At 40.2% G+C, this 23,291-nt stretch overlaps 1 protein-coding gene and 1 long non-coding RNA gene across 6 annotated transcripts in view; one reads left to right on the top strand and one right to left on the bottom strand.

The window, feature by feature from the left end:
• Positions 1–1,217: 1,217 nt before the first annotated feature.
• LOC112994219 (uncharacterized) overlaps positions 1,218–23,291 on the bottom strand; it is a 39,209-nt gene continuing 17,135 nt past the window's right edge. Inside the window, exons 5-7 of one of the 5 annotated variants that reach the window (XR_010389942.1) lie at positions 22,627–22,800; positions 17,271–17,466; positions 1,218–2,953 (exon numbers count right to left, since the gene is read on the bottom strand). This is a non-coding gene — a long non-coding RNA (uncharacterized LOC112994219). Of the gene's footprint in view, positions 2,954–5,337; positions 6,722–6,741; positions 8,428–9,041; positions 15,850–17,270; positions 17,467–18,067; positions 18,208–22,626; positions 22,801–23,291 lie in introns of those variants that run through there. The other 4 variants (XR_010389943.1, XR_010389940.1, XR_010389941.1 and 1 more) reach the window with 4 other exon arrangements.
• RALB (RAS like proto-oncogene B) overlaps positions 17,826–23,291 on the top strand; it is a 48,696-nt gene continuing 43,230 nt past the window's right edge. The window contains exon 1 of the mRNA XM_026118417.2: positions 17,826–17,957. The gene's annotated coding sequence lies outside the window, so the exon portion shown is untranslated. The remainder of the gene's footprint in view (positions 17,958–23,291) is intronic.

Raw genomic sequence — 23,291 nt, 5'->3', positions numbered from 1 at the left:
GGACTGCAATTAGCCATTCGACAGAAATACAATTTTAAATGAAGCTTCTGAGAAAGAACTTCCTTCCTGAAATACTGATGTTCAGGTGGCAGAAGCACAGCATATTACCGACATATAAATCCAATGCACCAGCCACGTCTGATCAAAAGCTTATGCTGATAATGAACGTGAGTATTTATAGATTTTATTTATTTGGGGTCCTTAACAGAGTATTTACTTCAGAAAGCTAATCTGCTTTTCCGCTCTTATTTAAGGTCATGTTGCTGACTCCGTGCGCAGGCAGGTCAAGCATTCATTCTCCATCGTGAGCTCACCATGTAACTGGGATAGATGCCCTGACTGCAAAGTGTCACTGCAGCAAGAGCGTCTTTTGGATGTTAGCTGAGACTGAAACAGGTAATTTTTCATGTTTTAAATATGGCAGAGGGAGAAAATACAGCTCCTATATGCTTCAAGAGAAAAGTAATGAGAAACTCCTACCATGCTCACAGGGCAGTCTAAGATGTATTTGGCCTTTTATCTTTTCCTTGGATGTAATCTGTACTGTTACCACTAGAAACAGGACATTCCAACAGATGGGTCATCGGGCCCCTGAAAATGGTGTTTTTTAATGTTCCTAGAAGATTTCATTTGGGGATTTCCCAGGAGCTGCGAGAAACTTACTCTCTACTTGGGTTCCTGCATGAAAGGAAGGAACCTTCAGGTAAATGCCCTAGAGATTCAGTGATATTAGCCCATACTTAGGTGTGACTGAACATGTCTTCTTGATGGCTCATGAGCTGCTGTTGAAGCAACTTCCAAATACTTTACTTCCTAAAGGAGGCTCTACTTGTGCTAATTCACAAAATTTTCTAGGTTAGGAAGAAAGACTCTAGTTGACACTGCCCAGTCTGCCCACTCTCCTTGGGAAAAAAAATGGAGTATTATGGTATACATTTGACAGCTGAGAGTGTATCAATGCAAAGCTATTATCTTTGGTATAAAATGCATGCACTGAAATCTAATTGCTTGTCCTTTATATTTGCTGACTGAGGGAAAGAAACATCTAAAAAAACACTCAGCAATGCTCACAACTTAACATTGCACTTCATAGAAGATAGACAACGTGCTTTTCTTGTCCCAGAGACATTTTGGCCTTGACAAACAAGGAGCAGTGGGGTAGAGAGGATTTGTAAGGTTATGAAAATAGGAGAAGGGGTAGCTTGAAGAAATATGCTTTAGTCAAATATGAAGGAGGAAAGAGAAGGCAATTGGCATTGAGAATAGTAAAATGTTCCAGCTGGCAATTATTAAAACACTCAGGTATCATGTTAGAATCCGTATGAATTTAGATTTACAGTATGGGAGAAGCCATGAAAGACTCATGCAAAAGAATCAGATGGCACAACTGGAAAGACCATCAGTAATGACTAGAGCAAAAAAGTGAGTACAAAAGGGATCTTTTATAGTGAAGATTTATTTAAACACTCAGGTGAAAGATGTATATGCATAAAGACAGATGATATGATTGCATAGCTGGAATAGATTGCATAGAGGGGAATAGCTGGATTTCAGCCCGGCAGGGAAAACAAAGGAGTCAGGCAGGCAAACGGTCACAAAAACTTGATACATAAAATAACCTTGATGCCAACAGTAAGTCCTGGACTGCACTGGCAAATGGCAATAATATAAACCCACACGATTTCAGTATATAAACTTCATCACCCAGAAGGCAGTTAGGAAGCATAAAACTTTGCACATGCAAGTTGTCCCTCCAAATTCAAATGGAATTACTCATGTGAATAAAACCAGTGATATGCATGAGTCTGCACAATGTAGCCTAGATACCAGAGCAAAAAAAAGGACCAACTCTTTTGTTAGAAGCCTGAAAAAATGGTTTGCAAGCTGTTTTCATATTCAGACTCAGAATGACAGGGTCCATTTTTAACTAGAGCCTGCCTTTCTCAAAAATCCTTGCTCCCAACTAATGTGGTCCAGTATTCATCTCAAGCCAAATGCTGTTTGGCTTGGGTTTTGGTTGGTTGCATTTCTTTGTTTTTCTTTTGCTTGGGAGCAGGCGTTTTTGTTGCTTTATGCCTCTTTGAGCATGGAAAAGGGAACGAGCAAAAGGAGGACCTTGTGGTGAAGCCCGTATGTTGGAAGGGAGGAGGTGTGAGCTCCCGCGGGCCCTACGGCAGGCTCCCGTCACCCGTGCCGCGGGCTTTTCCGCCTGCAGGTCCCTGGCAGCGGTGCGCTCGCCCTGCTCCCCTCCCGCCAGGTGTTTCGCACCTTTGGGTGACAGGACTTTGCCTCTGGGTAGGGAATAGCTCTCCCGGCCCAGAGAGTATTTCCATCGCTTCATGTCCTCCAGCTGGGTGCCCCCGGCCACGCTCACTGCGGCAGGTCGGACCCTGCCACATGCAGCACATCACGATAGCCGAGAAAGAGGTTACGCGGGGCGGCAGAGGCTGATCTGAGCAGTCGCGTCCTCTGTCAGGCTTGGGAAAAACTGGGGGTGTTGCAAGCAGTTGCTATTACCAGGAGAAACACGCAGCAGCCGCTTACCGCTGTAACTTAGCCCTGTTATTCTCCAGGAACATACAAAATCCTGTTTCTGGCCTGAAGACAGCCAGAAACAAACTTTTTTTTTTGGTGGGAAGGAGGAGAAAGGAGAGCTGTTGTTTGTTTTTGCAATCCGTTCCAAGCCCTTTTAAGTCAGCATTTAGCCCAAAGATCCCTCTCCGCGAGCTTTTCTGAGCACCACAATCCCAGTGCTTGCTTGGACTTGTGTCCTTGGCTTTCTGTTCGTTTGCTTCAGCTTCTGTGGGGAGGGTTTTTTTTTTTTTCCCCTCCTTTACAGCTACATAAGGCTTCACAAAACAATCAGGAATGAAACTCCCCCACCCACATGTGCCTATATTTTCCATGTCGACATGTTTTCCTTCTTTGGGGTGGAGGCTACTACCTTTTGCTCCTTAAAAAAAAAAAAAAAAAAAAAAAAAAAAGAATGTAATCGTTTTTTTCACGTTATCATAAATGAAGGCCAATAGGTACACCCAGTCCATAGCAATGCAAAGCATGTGGTCTGCGCTAGATGACTAATATGGATGCCCTCAGTTATAATACATAATATATCCAAGTGTGACGGTAATATATGCTGCAGCATATTTCATGCAAGGACTTTAAGCACGATTGTGAGTCTGGTCTGGAACTTCGGTACAGAACTTTCCCCAGTCCCTCTTAATTGCCTCCTGCTAGGAATTAAAAAAACCAAAAACAAAACCAAAACCAAACCCACACATCTTTCATAAAAAGAACTCTGAGATCATTAGCTAACATTTGGAAGTCCCTCAAATTAACATGCGTGAAGGACTGTGGCCAAACTCCCACTGGCTCCCATAAAAGCAGTAATCAGTCCTTTAAGCAAGATTCTCTACAAAATAACACCCAAAAGCCCCTGCAGAAGGGATTGCCAATCTCGCCATCTGACTAGATTAAAAACAGCAGTAACAATGTGATAATTGACAGGAGAAACTTCCCTGACAGGGAATGAATCAGTGTTTATTTTTAGCATTTCCCCCCCCCCCCCGCCCCCAATGCTTTATTTAAACAAAAGATTAACTAATTATTTCCGTCAGTATATTGTCCTCATGAGAAACAGAAGGTGGCACATCTACTTGCGGATCTGCTCCACTGCTGCAGACTGCGAGCGGTTCTGCTGCTCAGTGTTGGCTCCTCCTTCGAGGTCTCCGAGGGCCCTGAACCAGCACTGTTGTGCCCATTGCCCTGCAATTTCTAAAGCAGTCTGACTGACCTGCAAAGTATCGAGGCTTCTCCTGGCTTCGCCCCTGAATTTAGAACCCCCTACTAGCAATATTTTTAATTCTTAAATAGCAAGCATCAAAAAGGCCTCAGAAAATATAAACTGTGGTTTTCTCTGTGTCCAACCTTTGCTCCGAAGCTTCACTTGACAAACAGATCAGTGCTAATGCTGTCGCTGCAGCCGTTCGCTGCAGCCTTTTTGCAATGACAGAATATCTGCGTTCCAAAAAGCTGCGGTCGCTCTACCTGTGTACGTAAGTCGGCAATAAAATCTTATCTAGGAGAAGGCAACTCACCTGAAAAAAGCCTGGCAAAAGATTTGTTCCCTTTTATGGGACAAGTGTAAAGAAGCTGTTTGCAATCCTAGTGACACCGAATAACGTCTACGTTTCTGGTAATAAGCTCTTGGGTTTCTGCTTTGCTTTGAAGTGTGAGACGAAGTGTTTTTTCTTAAATTCTGAATGAACTGTGGATTGCTTTATGGGTTTCATTAGCAAAAAAGGAATTAGACTTTAGTAATGGTGAGGCCATATTTTTTGGCTTTATCCATTGTCGAGCTAACATAAACAAATGGCAGTTTGTTTCATTTTACTGCACATCTATAGTACGAGAATTGCTATAAAACATACAAAGAGCTGATTTATTGGTGTTTCACTGTCACAGTCTCAAAGCAATTGTACCGTGCTAAATTCTTAGGTCAAGTTTTATGATTTTAGTCCTAAAGATTGAGTCATATATTCAGTATTCAAGTATTTATTCTTCAGTGGAAAATGTTTATGTTGAATTTCTTGTGCTCATTCCTTAATGTTTCAGATAACTTTAGTTATGAGTACTTGGTCAGCATTACATTCTTGGTAAAATACTTTTTTTGTACCATTTTAGTGCATACCTGATCATACTAGAACAGACTAAAATGTGCTCGGAAGTAGAAGGGCATAGAAATCACAAAAAACTGGCAACTCCTCCATATCTAGCCCATGGGTCTCTTCCAGAGGTTAGAGGTAAAAGCTTCATCGTTGTATTGCGTATGAGAGCAAGATGAGGCTTTGCTATCTTATCTCACATATTAGTGCAAGAGATGTGTCAAAATGGATTTATACCTAGAAATAAAAGTACCCTTTCTCCAGTTTTTCCATCTATTGAGGAGATGCACTGCAGGAACAGCAGCTCTTTGAAAGAGGCTGAGCTCTCCACCTTGCAAATATTAGGTGAAGTGGTGACCTCAGAACCCCGGATAATTGAATTTCTGTTTAAAAGTAAGATGAATGTGGAACACTAACAGGAACATTGCACAAAACGATTTAATCTGTCGACAATCAGGCCAAACAAATCTATGAATCTTTCATAATCATTCATATGCATCTGCACTGCAAGAGATATCGTTAACTACAAAGGGAAACATTACAGATCTGGGGGGGGCGGGGATGAAGCAGGGAATAAGGTAGACCAGTAAAATTACATCAAATATTATTGGGTTTTGCCAGAATTTATTTTATTGACTACAGGCCAGGTCCAAAAAAAAAAAAAAAAAAAAAAAAGTGAGGGGTGGTGGCAGAATTTGAGCTCCTCAGTCTAAAACCGAGATGGTGAAAAATCCCGGTGAGCTGGTGTCCAAGGATCATGCCCAAATTGGAAAGCCGCTGTACATTTCTGCATAAGCTTCTCAGGCATTGAGCCTCTCCGCCAGTGCCCAGCACTCCTCCCATTCAGCAGGGCTGATTGCTTGGTGCTTACTCCTATCCATATTCGCTCGGGAACTAGAAACCCTGTGTTACTCCATACAGGTCCCCAGAGCGACTCAGTTCAAGAGGTGTTCACCAAACCTCTCGAATGTATGCCAGCAGCACTGAGCCTTCACGAATGCAACTATGCCTGATCCTTCAGAAAAGGTGTTTCTGTGATATATTGCGGTGGTGAAAGCATTTATCCGGGAAGTGGAAGGTCTGAGCTCAGGGCCTGTTTGCAGATCAGAGATATTTATAGTCAAGCTGATGTCTAGACACGTGCATAAGTATTCACTGGAAACCAGCTTCAAAGCTTCATCACTCTCATTTGTGAACTGGCACAGGACACGTCTACAGCGGATGGTGATGCTCAGTACAAGAATGCCCAAATTAGCATTGGCATCCTTCTATCAAAACCGCATAACACCACACTATGCCATCGGAGAGGGCTGACGAGCAGGCAGGGTTTATTAGCTCTGACGCACGTGCATCAGCACAGCAATGCTGCTTCCAAGCCAGGCTAGCTCAGGCACCTCCAGCTTTAGCACATTGCTACTTTCAAGCAAGCCACTATCTCGTCTAAACTATTTCAATATGATTGAGATAAGATTTTTAAAAAGGGTTATTAATCTTAATGAGACTTGCTTATCACAACCTAGCAATAGCTACTCTGCGGAGCTTGGATTTGCAGGTATCAGATTAGCAGGTACAACCAGTACTGGTTACGAGCCCACTCACCGGGGATTTCTTCCGCGAATATGCATTTCAGAATAACCGCTGGATGGCACTCTTGTGCCATAGAGTATATAACTGTATTTGATTTTATTTGCCTGCAAATACAAACATTTTTAAAGACAAAGAATCAAGTTCACTTCTTTATACCGTCATAAATTTGGAGTGGCTTCATGTAAGGCATTCGGTTTAATTTAGAGTTGCACCAGCATAACTGAGAGAAGAATATGAACCAGATGTTGAGAAGCAAAATTTTGGCTATTAATTCTGTCAATAATCTTTTGAACAATTTATGAAACTTAAATGCAAGGAGCACGCATAGAAACCGAGGCCATGAAAGATCAAGAGCACCCACCTTCAGTTCTTCCATGTTGTTACAGACTATGCTAAATTCTAATAATTCATCTGTATACATTTATGCACCAGTGTTATTCCCTTAAGGCTCATATATTATGCAGAATATTCTGTAAAGATACAAGACAATTCTTTTATGGATGGCTGCAAAACAAGAAGCTTTTTTCATTCCAAAAGTCAGCATTTGAAGTTTTTGTTTTAAACTTTCCAGTCTCTGTATTTAGAACATTAGGAGACTGTTTCATTCATTTCCAATCCCAAATGTTATGTTTTTATTTTGAAATACTTGAAAAAGTGACTCGAATATTTTCATACAAAATAATCTTTCTGCAATAGTCAATATTTTTTCACAAAGCATTTAGTATTTGAGGAAGAGTCAATTTTGGACGAAATTTACATTAAAAAAAGTTCTGATCACCTCAGGTCTCTAGTAAAACAGAATCCCATCCACAGCAATTCTTTAACAAAGATAATGTATTTGGCTTAATATACTCCACATGTGTTAGTTATCAATGCAAGGTATGGAAGAATACCAGGAAATTTCTGTAAATACATCTGAATATCAGGGAAATATCTTCCTGAGGATTGCGCTTCTGCTTCTTTTCTGTTGTATGGATAGTGATACCGCTCTCCACCGTAGGAGCTTCAGTTCCCCCAAGCCCAAATGTACAGTGCTCTGAAGATCAGAGATGTCAAATTCCTTCAGCACAATCACCTTCCCCACCTTCACTTTCCCCAAAAGCCAGTAATTGGTTTAACCTGAACCATTTTCTGTTTTGGGGCTGGCAGCCCATCTCTGGTTCCAGCTGGGGAAGGAAGTGCTCGGGGTGTTTTAGCACGGCCAGCACTTGTGTTTTACTTGGCATAACCAGAAGAAGGAAATCATGTAAATCTGGGCTTAAGTTTATTCCTGGGAAATACACAGTTCCAAGGACTTGGGATCTTTAATTTGTATTTTTGGTTATCACTTGTATGCTGTCACTTCTGTATTTGCAGCATGTGAATAATATTGTGCTGGTTCTGTGATGCTTGACCGAACAGTTCTGTGCGTGCGCTAAAAGTGCTCAGAGGGACAAACCAGCAGACTCACAGCAAGAAACTTTGAGGAGACCTTTCCTACACTCTCTAATTTTGGCTGATAGGATGGTCTGTGCCTCCTGTACAGAACATGTGTTTCCCTCCACTCACTTTTATATACTTTCCCCGTTTACTGAATAGCTGGAAGTTAACTTCCTTTTTTAAATCTGTTTTATGATAGTACCCCAGGGCTATGATCTTATTTAGGGCTTCTTTGCACTAGATAATGTGCACAGTGATAATAAGGAGACAGACTCTGTCATGGAGAGCTTACAAGCTAGGTAGCAGGAGTGGAGAACTGAGATCCAGAGAAATCGAGTGATTTGCCCAAGGTCATGTGCTTAGTTTGTGGCAGAGTCAGTCTCTATCACACTGTCAGATCTGTTTATCTGATGGGTGTAGGCGCCAATGCCTGTTCTGGTGTAGGCATCAGCCACAGGAATGCTAAAGCTGGAGAAGTTAATTAAAAAAAAAAAGCAAAGAAAAGGAAAAGAAGACTTGCAAGAAATTTCCACTTTCCCATTCTTTGAATACTTTGAAAATACATAAACTCTTGGGATCTGCATTTTAAAATGCTGTTTCAAACTGGAGTAACATCTGTTAAATGCAGCCAAGAAGCATCTGGCTTTCCGTTCCCGGAACCCGGAGCTAAGGCAGTTTTTTTCCTGTCAGCTTTGCAGTAGAGTGAAATCTGTTCAATAGGTCATTCTGTTCTCTCCATTTCTTAGTTTTCAGTTTCCTATGAAAAAGATGGCCAACAATGAGAGCAAGCAGAAGTAGAAAGAAGATGCTGTGTAATGTACATAATTAGTCCAAGACAAAAAAATAGCTTCAGACTTAGTCAGTTAAGTGATAAGAGCAAAATGATTAAACACTAGAAAGAACATCAAGCAGCATATGGAACCGTAAGATTTAGTAACCCAATAGTGCTTTATCTTTCATCGGTCAGAATAACAGTGTGATACAAACTGCACTCAAAAAAACCCTTGTATGCCCCATTGCTTTGACAGTTGCTCGTTGCAGTAGAGTCAAATGGATGATAGCTGGGGGGAAAAGAGTAGAGAAATTAAAAGACCTGAAGTACAGAAAGCCACCAGCATAAGCAGCAGCGCTGGGATTAAAACAGATACCTGAAAATAATCTAGGCTTAAAGCTCATTAGCTTTAGCTTTTACATTCTCAGCTCTCTATGCTTTGACAAAGCCTTTGGCAAACAAGTATGTTATTGAGAACGGTGTGATTTTTTTCCCTTCATCTTGGAGACCTGGACCAAGACTCATAAAGGTATTTAGATGCTTAAGCTCTTCTTGAAATCAAAAGGCATTAAGAGCATATATAATCCTGAGAGCATGAACCAGGATGCGATATTTAATTATCAAAGAAAATCAACATAATTCAGTCAGGGGCATCAATATAGGGGATTTTTAACGCTGAGGTGGGAGAACTCTATCCTTACTAAAAAGATGGCAGTAACCTTTGTTTTGGGGGAACAATATAGAAGAGAAGTGGGAAAAGGAAATGCCCTGGCCATCCACATTTTGGTGAGACTAATTGATCTCAGCTGCCACAGACCTGCTTTTTATGCAGATGCAGTTTGTCACCACTCAGGTGGCTGAAAAGCAAAACGGATTTGCAGGTGGCATTCTCCTGTTTTTGCCTGAAATGTGACCTTTCCCTTCCCGGTTTGCGAATGGAAAATACTGAGGGAGGGAGTCCGAAACTGAGAGAGAGTTTCCAAACTGGAATTAGTGAGGCAGCACTTTCTGTGTCAGGGTCCTGCAAAGTGCTGAAGGTATAAATTAACTAATGGGGGTCAGGTCTGAGGGCACAGAGGAAGCTTGCTTGAGGCAGATAGAGCGCAGGCAGGGAACAGGGAGTTGCACAGCTTGTAGGCAGCTGCCAGCAGCTTCCTGGCACAGGCTTCTTTACTTGGTCAAACATTTTGTTTCCTTCAGAGCAGAAAATGGGTTGATGTTGCTTTCACTGTCACCAGTGTAAGTCAAACGTCTATCTTGGTCTTATGTCTATTTTACATTGCCCACTGTTCATGGTCTGATACTGAAGTGACCACTCTCCAGCTAGTCTTTAATTATCTAAAATTGCATATTGGTATAGCCCTCCCATACCCCCAACTAGACTACAGTCAAGCCTATGCTTTAATTAAATAAGATGGACTCTGGCTGTCAAGACTGTGCCTGTTTTACTTTATGAATAGCAAGCAAATAGTGTAATAACATATGTACACTAAAAATGCTATTGTCACTTAATAGTTGGGAATGGAGGGACACAGTTCACTTTGTGGTCTGTGGGTTTGTAGCCTACTTTGCTCAATGCCATCTTCATCAGTTCTCTTCAGTATCACCTGATTTTTATATATGGCATATATTCACTTTGTCTAAACGCAGTTAGGGTAATTATTTGTGTTTGGCACATCAGTGTTTGGAATTGTCATGATTTAGAGAATCACAGTCAGTATTTATTAAAGAATCAGGATTTATTACAGAAAAAAGCCCTATGTATTGCCCACAGAAATATGTTTCTACACAGCTTGAGTTCCAACTTTCTCTCTGATTAATTATGTATTTTATCATATTTGGAGCTCTATGTAGGAACTAGGGACATCTAGTGGCTCAATAGAATATAGCAAATTAAGTTGTCAAGCACAAAAAGCTATGTTGCTGTGCAAAGTAGACATTTTAGCAAAAATTAAACTAAATGAAAGGCTTTCCCAGTGGTTGAAGTGTAGTTTGAATATATGAAATGACTTTAGTTGAGACTAGAGGAACAATCTCTGCTTAATTTTAAGTTTGTGTTTCTATCTTCTTGTGCAAAGGTGACCAGACTCCAAAGCTTATGCAGGTTAAAATGTTTTTGCTACCTGCTTTTAGAAGGACATAATATTCTCATTTCATTCATTGGGAGAAGCTGGAGTACTGCATAGATGGATAAAAAACAGAGACAGATCACAGAACACAATGCCTAGAAACAAATGTATTTTGTGCATGGTAATTCAGAGTGTGATTAATTAGACCAGGTGTTTGCTGATAACTTACAATGACTAAGAATAACCACAAACAGCAATTAAATTGAGAACTTTCCTTTCCCTGCAATATTTTTCCTATTTTTATATTTAAATAAGGAGATTCTTTAGCAAGTAACCTGCTCTGAGTCATGTTTTTCTCTCTTTCCTTCTTTTCCATCCTAGCCAGTAACTTTTTGGCACCCCAATAGCTTTTTTGTTACAAAGGTGAGATGCACATTGTAGAAGTGAGAATATCTGCATCAAGTTGTAAGCTCTTTTCATATGGTGAGTCTGTGTTTGCAGTAGGTTTTCCATTTTGCCTTTTTGTATTCAATACTGAAAGACTGACATTGACTACGGCAGTCTCTTATGCTGCTTAGTCCAGGGATAGTTCTTGACATCTCCTGGAATAACTAAAATTGAGAGGCCAACACACACCAGTCAAGGGCTGTCATCTCTGAGTGTCTTTCCCTGCTACCCTACAAAACCCCAGAACAACTAATTCTTTACCAGAAGGAGTTGTAGTTTTTTCGCTGGAGCATTTGACAAAAAGAGGCAGCCTGAATGTAAAGAGGGAGGCTTCTCTGCAGATGAGGGCAGATCATTATCAAATGTTAGGAAAAATCAGCTGGAGAGAGCAGCAGGAGGCACTCTGTCTCACCTGAAATGCTGATAAAGCCTGGAAGCCGTAAGAGGGAGATCAGACTGAGAAAATATGGATCACTTCTTATTTTGCAAAGATCTGTAACTCTAGAGGTTTTTTAAGAGTGAGGAAGTGATGACAAAAGAAAATCTTTTGCTAAACAGGTGGTTTTTGTCTTCCTTCCCTTTTCCCCCTGAACAAGTTAAACTAGAAGCTTGTAGGGCTTGGTGAAACTAAAAAAGCAGGAATAAGCAAGCTCAGCCTATGTATGTGCTTTCAAACTAATATAGGAACAGTAATCTAAACACAGCTCAGATGGTCTTAGGTGTTTGGGACGCAAAGATTGGGTCCAGTGGTTCAGGCTGATGTGTGGAGTTGAACTTACTGACTTTAGTGTTTCATCACAGCACGCTGGACGCAGGGACTTTATAAACTCCATGGTGTTAATGAGTAGTGAACATACTGATTAGGTGATAGTCCCTCGACCGTTAAGATTAATGAAGGCTTTCCTTTAGACAGCAGCCTTTACATTTGTGACAGATTCCATAGGTTTACAGCTCCTGAACTTCTAGGTGCACTAGGACGCACAAAGCTGAAGTGTTGAGGTCCCATTTGTCTCCAGATTTGTTTCAACAATATTTCATCACAGAGAGAAGTTACAGTGAAGAGAGCTTCCAGAGAGACACTTCTGTCTGGGCCTCTTGCAAATGCTATATTTAGGAGGTGAACACAGACACTCCAAAATGTTAATGCTGACAGCATTCAAACTGCCTTTACCAGTACTAGTGGAAAATGAACTGAGTTTGTTTTAGCTGGCAAATGATCAAGTATTTCTATTTCAGACACTTTGGGAAAGAATGGCAAAGCCAAGGCAAAGCTGACCATATGAATAAGCTACTGCAAGTGTGGTCAGTCAGCAGATTAAAGGAAAAGAAGCATTAATGAATGGTTATTGAATGGGAAGGTAATGACTTCATATGTCTGTACTTACCTTTGCTACTGTGAGCTTCTGGTTACCACATTACCACTTCACTGGTTAATTAAGGTGATACAAAATGAACATAGAGTTACATGAGATTTAGACTGGATAATTTCCCCTGTGAGAAGACCTAAGAAAACTTAGCACTCCTGTATTGACCCAGGATTAAGGGAAGAGAGTGTGCTGGGGACAGGCTGGGGCACATCTTGCACAGACTGGTGGTGGAAAGAGTAAACAGGAGAGCTGGGATTCAGCACTTGACATCCTTCAGGCCTGAGGTCTGTTGCAGAGCTGGAAATCAGCCTCGGCCTCCTCTGCTCTTACTTCTATTGATGTTGGATTGCCAAGAGCAAACAGCTATGACTACTAAAGCAGGCTTCCACTCTCCCACTGTCCTAATGCTGTGACTTACGGAGTGGTGGGGTATTTACCCTGCCTCTACATATTTACTAACTAGTACAGGCAGACACAAATTTCCATTGACTAATCTTCCTCTGGTAAGGTGAGTCATCATAAAGAAACGGCTGTTTCTGCTTGTTCCCCTGATTATACTGGTTTATAACCCAGTCCGAACTCCAAAAAGGCCAGGCCAGGAGCATCAACACCTATGATCCAATCTGTCCTCCCATAGAAACAGAGGGAAACTTGGGGATATATCTGTAGTTGTAGGCTTTCTGCAGGGAAAGATCTTCTTCCTTGCAAACTACTTGAGAGGCTGGTAAAGATCTTGGCATGAATTTAGCCTTTTCTGCCTGTGTTTCTCCATCTGTCAAAAAGGCATAATCTTTCCCTACTTCCCAAGGTTATTGTGAGAATTAATCAGTTAACACGTTTACATTACTAAATGTGATTTCTGTAATATTTTCCCATTCCATTCTAAACCACCTAGACTTTAGTTTCCAGGAATACAAATTAATCTCACTGTTGTCTAAGTCTTTATTCCTCTTTTCAGATATCCATATTCCGCTTTGCTTTCTGCTACAGCAAAAAGCAGTTGATGATAATGTTGCTTTAGGACACCTGGAAGCATTTTAATAGTCACATTGATTTTTTCTGAGTAATGAAATAATCACCAAAGGAAAAGTAATTCCTCTCTAATTGATTTTTTTCTTTTTCTCTGCTCACTACTAAAATTTCTAATTGCTCTGACTTCTTGATGCTATCATGAGTAACAATCTTAGCATATGTTTATAAGCACCTTTCAGTCCAGAGATCTTAGATAGCTAACTATGATCTAAACTGGGGTTATATATATACATATACAATAGTATAAATATCATGCGTGTCTGTATGCTGCAGGATCTGTGCCACTTGCTATGAAAAGGCAACCTTCTCAGGAAAAGAACACAATTGCAGACCAAAATATTTGCAGTACCTTAAATGTGATGTGTACTAGCCAACTGAAATTGCACAAGGAACCTAAGAAAGCAGAATGATCTGCAGGCTCCTGTAATCAACTTCATGCCAGCACTGCCAAGGTATTTTTAGCTATGGCACACAGTTGAAGATTTATTTAGGGATGCGAGAGGTACCCAAATCTGGAGGTGGTGACCATTTTAATTATGGTCCTGCTGCCTTCTGATCATCCAAGTTATCCTCCCACACACAACCTTCCTTGGCCTGAAAACATCCCTTTCTTCTTTCCCTCCCTGCCACGATCCCTTTTCCTCCTGCTCACCACTCTCTCTCCTACTGCCTTCTATAACACTACGATCTCAGGTTTTCCTCATTTTCACCCATTGTGGTTCCCTCCAACTTCTTTCCCAAGCATCAAACTACCTCGCTATCCAGGTTGACTACCAGATACCATATGTTAACACAGGGAAACATCCACAGTCTTGTATGTTCACAGAGGAAGGCAAGTTACCCTCTGTATGGACTGGCATCAAAATGCTGAGTTCTAGGAAGCATCAGCTCACATTTCTATCACCTTTATAAATAATAACACTGCAAAACATTAAATGAGACAGCACTGTTAATATGGTACAAAGTCTTACAATATATTGTAAAGAACACTTAGAATTTTTGATAAAACTGTTACATTAACGTCCAGTGGTAATTCAAGAACCAGCACTTGCACTACTTAGGAACTCAGCAAGTTCACAGAGACCACCAAATTTGGAGAACAGTCAATATGCCTGAGTGAAAAGCTGCTGTTCAAAGGGATCTTGACAGACTGAAGAAAGGAGTTGTCAGAAATCTTGTGAAGGCCAAATGCAACATCCTGCACCATTAACAGAAAAAACCTATGCAATAGTACAGGCCGGGGCTAACTACCGAAGTAGAAACGTTTTTCTGCAAAAAGGGATCTGGGGTTTCCGGTGGACCACAAACTGAACACTAGTCATCAGCATGCCCTTGTGGTGATGAAGACTGTTTACTAGGCCGCATTACTAAGACTATAGTCAAGTGGTTGAGTAAAGTGATTATTCCTTTCCATTTAGCATTTGTGAGAAGATGTCTGGAGAGCTATGTCCAGTCTGGGGCTCCTCAGTACAAGAGAGAGACGCTGAGAAATTAGATCAAGTCCAGTGGAGGGCCTCCAAGATGGTTATGTGGCTGCAGCATCTGACATAGCAGCAGGAGCTGAGAGAGCTGTCTTTGGTCAGCCTGAAGAAGAGAAGGCTGAGGAGGCACATAATTACTGCCTTCTACTGCTTAGTGGGTAGTTATAGAGAAGATGGAGCCACACTATTTCAGAGTTGCACAGTGAAAGGTTGAAAAGCAACACACACAATTGCAGCAAGAGAAATTCAAGGTAAATATACAGAAAAGAATTATTCGCAGTGAGGGTGGGCAAACCCTTGAACAGGATGCCTAGTGAGACTGGGGAATTTCCACCCTTGGAGATATTCAGACCTGGGCTGGGCAAGGCCCTAGGCAAACTGACCTAACATTGAAATTAGCCCTGTTTTGAGTGGGGATTGGACCAGATGATCTCCAAAGGTTCCTTCTAACCAAAGTTATTTTGTGATTCTGTAATTCTAACCAAATCTTGAAGGAAAATACGGAGAGGAGGAAACACATGAGAATCTTAAGAGAAAAATAATCTTCTGGCAAGGAAAAAAAAGGATACAACTAGACAAACAAATCAAAGTTGTTCACAATCAGTGCACTGAGGTAATTCAAGAAGTCAGATGGATGTAAGGTCAGTAGAGAAACAAGAACAGATTCAATACCAACATGTCTGTGGTTACTCTAGGCTTGTTTCATCTGTCTGTACTCAAGGCCAGTTACTAATGTGTGTCTTCTCTTCAAAATATGCTCAGACAGAATATGCTGAGGTACTACCTATGCTATTTCCTGCAGATTGAGATGGGAGCAGGATGCAGGCAGTACCTCCACCTCTGCAGAGTTCAGGCTGAGCAGTGACCCATGTGGTACAGCCAGAACCTTGCTGTAGAGTCATCTTCTTGTGGGGCAGGAGAGGAGTGAGAACAGACCAGCAGTACCTCTGCCCCCTTCATTGCAAGCAGCAGTTCCAGCTCCCTCGTCCTCTGAGCATTTAGGAGTATAACCTATATATAAAAACCAATTATGGTTTAGGCTTTAGTGTGTGGCTACCTGACAAATGACCAGAAATCTGAAATGTCCAAACTGAACCCAGACTTGTGACAAGTCTAGACTGTTTCAGGGTGTTTTCTGAAACCCAGGGTCTACCCAATAAGGGTGATCACTCACACAGGTTTTACAGGACTACCAGCAATCAACAGAAACAGAAATGTATCACAATTTTTGATAGGGGAACCCTCAAATTCTACAATAGTGAATGTACTTACTGATCTTAATTCATATTCCTTAACCTCACAAACAATTTACTATGTTTGCCAAATCTAAGTTTGCCCCACTGGCCTTTACTACCAAGAGCAACTAAAGATGATTAATCCTTCATTCCGGACTACAAATAAGAAAAGTCTGCAGAATCTTTATGAACAAAGTGTTTGTGTGTTCCAATTTATTTTACTACTACTGCTTTTCAAAGGTTTATTTAGGAGACACATCACCATTAGACAAACAAGCATTGATAAGACCCGCATTTGTTTAATAACTACTCAGCATACAATATTGTTCTTCCGATAAAACAAGTTCCTGAAATTGAAATTCTGCTAGCAAAAGGCACAAATAGAACAAGAAATCTGGCACCAAAATATTTCTGTTCAAACAATAGAGCTGAAAGAGCAACACCCTTTTGCACAGCTCAGTGGAAAGGGCTGGTCTGGCAAATACGGAAACATGCAGAGCCCAATCACTGAACTGCTTTAATATGATAAGGTTCCCCCAAATCCAAGCAATTAAACCAAAAACCAATACTGGAGCTTGAAAATGATACAAAACTGCTGTATGTCACTCTGTCCTAAACTCATGGGTGGCTTAATGCTGAATCTGGGATGAATTGCATAAAAATACATAGGAAATTTTTAACACAAAAAAGAGACTGGAAGGGCCAGCACAATGCAATAACAGAATTTAGCAATTCCAAACAAAACATAAAAATGTTTTGTGCTTGAAGGCTGTACTAAATTTTCCTCTGAGGGCATATTATGAGATCATAACAAAAACAAAAATATCCTGACAACTTGAGAGAAAAATGAGTGACTTATTAGACCTATTGATACAACTGGAAAGAACAGACAAGCTTCCAGGCATGCAGGTGCTTCTTTGGATCTGGAATTGAAACAGCAAACTTCAAAGCTGAATCCAAGCTAAGAACAATTGTGCTGAGTTAGAACATCTGCTTTGCTTTAATTTTTTTTTTTTTTTTAAGGCTATAAATGATGATCTGGGAAACAGGTTTATAATACTATAGTACTGTAAATAGATTATTTTTTCTAAAGTAGGCTTGCAATGAGAAAGGGATCTAAGGAGTAAAACTTACCCTAGCAAATCTGCACCAAAACCACATTGATCTTCCATGAGATTTACAAGCCTATTTGCTTACCTTGCTTTAGAAAATCTTGACTAGATTCCTAAGTCACTTGGGTGCTTTGGAAGGTTTTACTTTCACTGCGAAAGGCAGTAAACAAGTCAGGGTACTGCCAAGGAATGGCTATGCACAGGTCCTCGTGGTCGAACCCAACGGTGGCTACAGAGGGTCAACGATGCCGGAGCTGGCATGAATATTTGCCTGAATAGCTCTGGTAACAAAATGAAAGCTTAGAATCAGACATAAGCACAGACGATAAACAGTGACGCAGAGCAGTAAACAATGCTCTGAGATTGCTCAACTGTAACACATCTTTTAGGCTAGTCCTAGTACTGAATTAAATACTGTTTTCTAAGTTTGTCATTTGTATTTATTGTAACTTTTCATTAGAGAGGGTAGGGAGGGGGAAGCAGAAAAGTAATTTTCTGATATTAGCCATTCAGGAATTTTTGAAGCTGTTACTTTTTCAGTCGTCTCCAACAGTTTCCTTGTTTTCAGAATGAGCACATGATATCATATCCTGAGCCCTTCCCTTTTCTTGCAGCTTTCTGAGGCACTAGGAGGAGTCCAGCCACAGTCATCGTGTGAACTGGTCTGGAGCACTGTTGTGGAGCTGCCTCTGCCCTCGCCTGCCTGCCTGCCTGCCTTATTCATGCTCCCGAAGAAAGAGCTGCTCTGGGACCAGGGACCCCACTAAGCACAGTGAGTATCAGCTACGGAAGCAAACAGTCAGCCTAGCTTGTCAAGTTGCATCAGGGGAAGATCATGTATGTATTTATGTACCAGCGCAGTTAAGGACACAAAGGCAAGCGAAAAGAGAACACGCTTTTATTTTCCATCGCTGAAGTGAGAAGAGAAAGGAGTCTCCTGGCCCAGCTGGGGTGAGCAAACAGGATAGCAGCAAAGGAGGAGGCTCCCGGGGTGCCGAGACTGGATTATGGGTAGGTGCTAGCTGCAGGAAAGGAACAAGGTGCATTTACTCTGGGAGGAAATACAGCATTCGCTGTGGACAGACAGGAAAAAACAACTGCTAAATGTACATGCAAGCAGCCCTGAGTGAGCACGTGGCATTGTATTAACACTATATGACATGCATCTCTTGTTTATTCTTAATCGTGTTTGACTTAATGAATGCAGTAGTACTAGCTAGTAATAAAAAAAAAATAAAAAGAGAATGAAAGAACTAGATTTCTGTAGTAATCACTGCTCATCCCTAAAGTATACAGGCCAGGTAAACATACTAGCAATGAGTCATTGGTTCTTTTTAGTATAACTACATAATCTTCTTGTTGTTGTTATTTCTGCAGTTTTCCATCTTGGTATTTTAGCTCTGTAATACAGAATAAAAGAAGGGCTAAAGATAAAGTCTCTATCATTCTTGGTGGAGGGTCTAGGTTTTTGTCTTAGATGTCTCTGCAGTGCTAACTTAGTAGAAACTAGTTACCTCAACTATATGTTTATAGTTATATTCATGGTATGTAAATAACTTAGTATAATCTTCTAAAATACATAGTGTAAAGAATGTTATAATTAAGGTAAATAATCCACCTGCATATATAGTTAACAAATGATATTGTAGAAGTTATTTATTAACATAGAAAGTTGCTTTTAAAGGGATAGAGCCCTTGGGTTTTTCCGATGAATGTTGCCCTTGTAGAGCAACAAACACCAACTTCATTGCACAGGTTTGTGAAAGAAAGTAGGGATGACACTTTACATAAAGGCCTCGCTCTGTTTTGAGTGGGACCAACAGAAAGCATTAGTGATACTTTTGCGAATAAATAAGGTAACAACTGGCTTCAGAAAAGTGCAAATATATTGTGCCTTTTCCCCAACAGTCTTTGGTGATGCAAGCAACCATGCAGGGGACGTCTAGCGCTCAAATATCATTGATCACACTACTATATCCATTTTTATTTTGCTCACTGCGATTTTGATCAGCTCATTCACAGGGACACACAGCAACGTTAGTTGCTTTTTGTTATTTCAGCAGTGTTGTGAGCTTTCCGATAAAGAAATGTAAGGTAAAAAATTAGCTTTAATTTAAAAGCTGCTAGACCCTCTTCTATTGCTGACATAGTTAATTTTGTGACAGAACAATCCTGCCATTTCCTACAGTATAGTTACGGTAGAGTGGAAAGATATTAGAAATGGGCTAATGTGCTGCTTGGCCTAGTCTAAGTAATGTTCAGAGCGTTGCACCACTGGGCATGAAAATTTGCCCATCTGCTCCAGGAGTCTGTCTCCGACAGTGACCTATTCTAGATCCTCCTGATAAAGATGGAAGTCTACCCAGAGTAATCGGCTGTTGAATTAACTTCACTGAAAAAGATTTTTTTTAATACCTATCAGTTATTAGTTGACTTCTACTCAGAAGCACGAGGGTTTTTAACCCTTTTATTTCATATAATATTACAGCAGATATTCTTGTTTCCATAGAAATGTTTGTTTCTTGAATTCACCAAGCTCTTGGTTCCAGCAGGGTCTTACGGCAATGAGTTCAGTAAAACTTTTTTTTTTTTTTAAAGAAGCATAATTTGCTTTCTCCAGATAGAAATCTGCTGCTTTTCATTTCCATTAGAGGTAAATGTGCTCACAGATCATAAGAGAGAAAAATTCACCTTAGTCTTTTAATTGTGCACCATACTAAAGAATGATCATTTGTTTTTACTGTTAGTTATAGTTTAGTCAGTGTCTAGTTTGTGGCTATACTTTTTTCAATTTATAAACTCTTTTCAAGGGCTTCACCCACAGGTTTTTCTGTAGTCAATTATTTTGTTGTCATGGTTAAAAAATTCACAGATGAAAGAGATGTGAATTTCCTTTATAGAAACCGCCCATCTCTGCTCTTGTATCCTGTTTATATATGTGTTTAATAATAAATTTTCTGCCACCTTCCATCCAAGAACTTTTAGGTGCGCAGCAAATGTTTAATTAATTAATCTCACACACAACTTGTGAGGTAGGTTCCCTCATTTTACAGGTGAGACAGAGAGTGAGACAGTTAAATTAAATGACTTGCTTAATATCACACAGTGAGTCAGTGCTAAAGCTGAAAATAGAGCTTATGCCTCCCGGTTCCTTGCCCTGTATTTTAATCATCAAATGAGACTTAACTCTAAAGTTGAGAGAACTTCTTAAATGACTAAAATAGTTGTTCTCAGTTGCACATTGAATTGTTATGTTTTAATTCTCCTAAGCGGCTAAAATACTTGCTATCTTTGGTTAGGACTTTTTTAGACTTTCTTGCTCAGATAGAGCTTCAGGTTACAGATGGACAAATTTTGGTTTACAATAATATTGAACTTTAAAAATATTCATAAATGCATCTCTGCTAAAAAGCAAGGAACACAAAACTCACAGCAGTCTCTTTGCTTTCAATGTAGCAGTGCTTTTTAATCACATTCTCAACAGCAGTTCCACAAAACTGTATCTACCACTTTAATAAATGGAGCATAGTGAAGTTATTGCCCCACAGAAAGCAAAGGATAAACTGCTGCTTACGCTGTCATGACTAAATGAAAATGTAGCCTGAAGCACAAAAAAGCAATTGCGTCTTAAGAAATATCTGCTTAGATGTGCAATTCTAAACTATATGCTGTGTCATCTCTGAATAAACCCGTACATAAAGGGATACAATCCTTAAAAACATGTTTAAGTGAAGAGTACCTAGGTTCAAGCTAATGGTATGCCTGATGTACCAGGGCAATGGGGTAACAAGAGAGTTTGTAACAAGACAGTATGCAACAAAAGCTTTATATCTTTTCTGAGCATATTCCACGTATTTGTGCTGATGTGACACACACACAGATTTTTCCAGTCCTCACTATCTTACCTGTTTGGTAGTGGGTACCCACTTCTTTTCAGTATAGGCCCAGAAAATATGTGTGTAGGCATGAGAGAGAGAGAGAGTCAGGAAAGGAAACAGAGAAATAATATCACCGTGCCTTGTTCCCTATCAAACCTGGGAATAGACACAGCTGTCTGTTATGCCAGCTTATCCAGTGCTTAGTATCATAGACTATTTCTGGCATGCACTAGAAAAGCTGTACAAGGCTGTGGCCAGCTCCTAGATTTTTATAAGAACTTTTGCCATATATAATGTTTAGGGCACTGCCATGCAAGCAGCCTGCCATCTTAATTGCAAGTTAGCAACAAAATACCTTAAAAATTCATCCACTTTGTTGCTGAATGAAAGTTATGCTCCTAGGTGGTGAAATCAGTCAATAAGCTTTGTCATGCTATATGGAAGCAACTCAAAAGTAATTTAACATGTTGTATTTGTAAAGAAACCAGAAGCGACACATCTAGCCTGCTAAACTGGGGGTTAGGCGGAAGGTTCAAGGTAAGAAGCCAACAGAGAAGTTCCAAGAAGACCATTCTGTCTCCTCCCCAGGGCCAATACTTCTAATTTACCATGTTGTTTTCCTTTTGGGTCTATCTTCTCTTTAACTATAAGCATATTTTACACTTGTCACTAGCGGTCGTTCATCAGTCGTCAACTGCCATTGGTCAGAGTTCTGTTCCACCTTCTCTTTCACTTTCTGTTAGAGACAAAGGTGTTTTTCTTACAGGCTTCAGAAAACAGCCCCATGGCAAATGATGGGCAGTCTGCAAGGCAACACTGTGTCTGTGTTTGCTGGGCTTCCAGATGCTGCCTCACAAGGGAGTTGTTGAAAACCATGCATGAATTGTCCAGTACAAAGTGGACAGGAGAAAAGACTTCCATGACTTTTATAGACTTTGAAACCAAATCAAAGAAAGCTCTACAAATAACTGAAAATATTTCTGTGACTATTCACTCATGCCCCTTTTATCTATAGCTCCTATGACTAACCCACCAAACGTGAGCAATGGTAATAATGTTTGAAGAGCTGCAAATTTTAATCAAACATTAGGTAATATTTGTGAAAAACAAGGTTTGAAATTATAGATGTGTCTAGCTGTTCTCTTCCAGTTTGGGAATAGAAACAATACTTTGTGATCTGCAGGTCTGATCAAAACTAACCAAAACAGTAGAAATGTTACAAATGAAATAAATGTGTGTACGGTTCCTGAGCAGAGAATCACTTTCAGCAACCATCCAGCTAATAGCTATGAAGGATGAGTCAGCTTGAGAAAATCAGAAATTGTTCATGGACAATCTGAATGAGAATGGAGGATTTATAATTTATTATCTCATTTGAGAGGAGCTCTGACAAAATATGGGCCTTGAACTGTGGATGTAGAAAGAGTTATACTTGCTTCATCTGTTCCTGAGGAGAGTGTATACCAAGCCTACCTATATCATTAATTGGACATTGTGCCATTTTAAACATTAAATTTATTTAAGAACCCACTTTCAGTGAAAACCTGAATGTATCTCACCTACCTTGGTAATCTCATTACTAGTACTTGCTCTAATATAGACATATCACACTCTTGTTCCATTGATTCAGCACAGACAGGAATCATTTTGGGAATGTCAGTTCTTCGCAGCAGTGGGGATTATAGGCCTGGCAACAATACATGTTTTTGAAAGGTGTATGCTATTTTTCCTCATTCCCTGCAAGACAGTGAGAGAGAAACTGAGGTACTGTGAGGTGTTAATATAATAAATACATCATTATGTAGACTTGATTTGCAGAATTGAGAAAGCACTTGTGGTAATACATTGCTTATACATCAGAATCAGCAAATGAAACTGAAAAGAAAGTGAAAAGAAATGCATGATGAGGGGGTTGATCAACTTAATTCCATTATGCAAGCACAGTGAAAGGTACAAAATTAATGAATACCACAAGTGATGAAAAACTCAAAATCAGTTATCTTAAGCTGTATTAATTACAAAAGGTGGAGTTAGCAATGCAGGCAAGGAACATTTTTTCCAACATTCCATATTATGCGTTAATCATGGCACTGTAAAGATCTGAATATCTTGGATCGTGCAACTTGGAAAATACCAATAGGATGTTTCTTGCTGAAATTAGGTACAGCTAGACAAGTACAAGCTGAAACCCTAAATATGGGGAAGGACTTTTTTGTTCATTAAAACAA

Source organism: Dromaius novaehollandiae, chromosome 7, assembly GCF_036370855.1.
Source record: "Dromaius novaehollandiae isolate bDroNov1 chromosome 7, bDroNov1.hap1, whole genome shotgun sequence".
Taxonomy (NCBI): domain Eukaryota; kingdom Metazoa; phylum Chordata; class Aves; order Casuariiformes; family Dromaiidae; genus Dromaius; species Dromaius novaehollandiae.
Note: the sequence above shows the minus strand (reverse complement) of the source record. Positions and strands in the feature narration are given on the sequence as shown.